The sequence below is a fragment of the Rutilus rutilus genome, assembly GCF_951802725.1.
Source record: "Rutilus rutilus genome assembly, chromosome: 4".
NCBI lineage: Eukaryota > Metazoa > Chordata > Actinopteri > Cypriniformes > Leuciscidae > Rutilus > Rutilus rutilus.
In genome coordinates, this window is record NC_140212.1 from 605,313 (window position 1) to 607,812 (window position 2,500).

Sequence of the window (2,500 nt, forward strand, 5' to 3'; positions counted from 1 at the left end):
ATAATTAAACCAGCAGTTAACTAGTGTTCTGATAATTAAACCAGTCATTAACTAGTGTTCAGACGCTTAAACCGGCAGTTAACTAGTGTTCTGATAATTAAACCAGTCATTAACTAGTGTTCAGATAATTAAACCAGCAGTTAACTAGTGTTCTGATAATTAAACCAGTCATTAACTAGTGTTCAGATGCTTAAACCGGCAGTTGACTAGTGTTCAGACGCTTAAACCGGCAGTTGACTAGCGTTCAGATGATTAAACCAGCAGTTGACTAGCGTTCTGATAATTAAACCAGCAGTTAACTAGTGTTCTGATAATTAAACCAGCAGTTAACTAGCGTTCTGATAATTAAACCAGCAGTTAACTAGTGTTCTGATAATTAAACCAATCATTAACTAGTGTTCAGATGCTTAAACCGGCAGTTAACTAGCGTTCAGACGCTTAAACCGGCAGTTGACTAGCGTTCAGACGCTTAAACCGGCAGTTGACTAGCGTTCAGATGATTAAACCGGCAGTTGACTAGCGTTCAGACGCTTAAACCGGCAGTTGACTAGCGTTCAGATGCTTAAACCGGCAGTTGACTAGCGTTCAGACGCTTAAACCGGGCAGTTGACTAGCGTTCAGACTCTTAAACCGGGCAGTTGACTAGCGTTCAGACGATTAAACCGGCAGTTGACTAGCGTTCAGACGATTAAACCGGCAGTTGACTAGCGTTCAGACGCTTAAACCGGCAGTTGACTAGCGTTCAGACGCTTAAACCGGCAGTTGACTAGCGTTCAGACGCTTAAACCAGCAGTTGACTAGCGTTCAGACGCTTAAACCGGGCAGTTGACTAGCGTTCAGACTCTTAAACCGGGCAGTTGACTAGCGTTCAGACGATTAAACCGGCAGTTGACTAGCGTTCAGATGCTTAAACCGGCAGTTAACTAGTGTTCTGATAATTAAACCAGTCATTAACTAGTGTTCAGACGCTTAAACCGGCAGTTGACTAGCGTTCAGACGCTTAAACCGGCAGTTGACTAGCGTTCAGACGCTTAAACCGGGCAGTTGACTAGCGTTCAGACGCTTAAACCGGCAGTTGACTAGCGTTCAGGCGCTTAAACCGGGCAGTTGACTAGCGTTCAGACTCTTAAACCGGGCAGTTGACTAGCGTTCAGACGCTTAAACCGGCAGTTGACTAGCGTTCAGACGATTAAACCGGGCAGTTGACTAGCGTTCAGACTCTTAAACCGGGCAGTTGACTAGCGTTCAGACGATTAAACCGGGCAGTTGACTAGCGGGCAGTTGACTAGCGTTCAGACGATTAAACCGGGCAGTTGACTAGCGTTCAGACTCTTAAACCGGGCAGTTGACTAGCGGCAGTTGACTAGCGGCAGTTGACTAGCGTTCAGACGCTTAAACCGGGCAGTTGACTAGCGGCAGTTGACTAGCGTTCAGACGATTAAACCGGGCAGTTGACTAGCGGCAGTTGACTAGCGTTCAGACGATTAAACTGGGCAGTTGACTAGCGTTCAGACGCTTAAACCGGCAGTTGACTAGCGTTCAGATGCTTAAACCGGCAGTTAACTAGTGTTCTGATAATTAAACCAGTCATTAACTAGTGTTCAGACGCTTAAAATTTTATTATTTGAATTATAGAAATTAATATATATAATATTAAAATAATTGTAATTTATTTGATGTAGTTTTATTATCCAGACACTCCTAGTTTCTGTAAAGTAAAACTGTTGTCATCACAGTTATTGAGTTGCATAATAAGAGTCTCCTGAGTCCCGTTAACAGCCGCATGACATCATCATTGCTCCGATTAGATACACTCCACTGATGATGTCACACACATTCCTCTGAGTAATGATTTGTTAAAGCTAATTATTTTCCTATGTAGATTTTATATTCACAAATGTACGTTTTCAAATTGTAAACCATTTACTAAATTACAATGTAATCCTCTCTTAACCCAAAAGCGATCAGAACACGTACAATTTGCAAGACCTTGAAACTTTTTATTAATGTTTAGATTTCTTTTTAAGTAATGCCCTCTTTCTTTCTTTCTTTCTTTTGAGTAATGATTCATTTGAACACTTAAAGTTCTCAAACTGGATTATAGTTTAAATGATTCAGAGAATCAAAATCAAAATACTTCCTGTCCTGCAGTAAAAGCAGACACTAGCGCCACCCAGTGGACACAGATCTGCACTGCAGCCTTTCTTATTACTGTGAAGAATTATACTTACTTGAAACAATGTACAATACAATACATAACTTGAAGCAAATGAATAACATGTTTATTTATTTTATAATGCATTATAAACATTAACTGAAATATAATAAAATATATATATATATATAAAACAGTTTATTTCAGCTTCTTGCCAAAGCAACATTTCTCTTTTTTTTATTTAAACTTGAAGTGTGTGTGTGTGTGTGTGTGTGTGTGTGTGTGTGTGTGTGTGTGTGTGTGTGTGTGTGTGTGTGTGTGTGTGTGTGTGTGTGTGTGTGTGAT

General features: G+C 40.4%; 1 protein-coding gene across 1 annotated transcript in view; it reads left to right on the forward strand.

Moving 5' to 3' along the window:
• The window catches only part of syn3 (synapsin III), a 62,112-nt gene that overhangs the window by 57,293 nt on the left and 2,319 nt on the right, over window positions 1-2,500 (forward strand). The gene's annotated exons all lie outside the window — the stretch shown is intronic.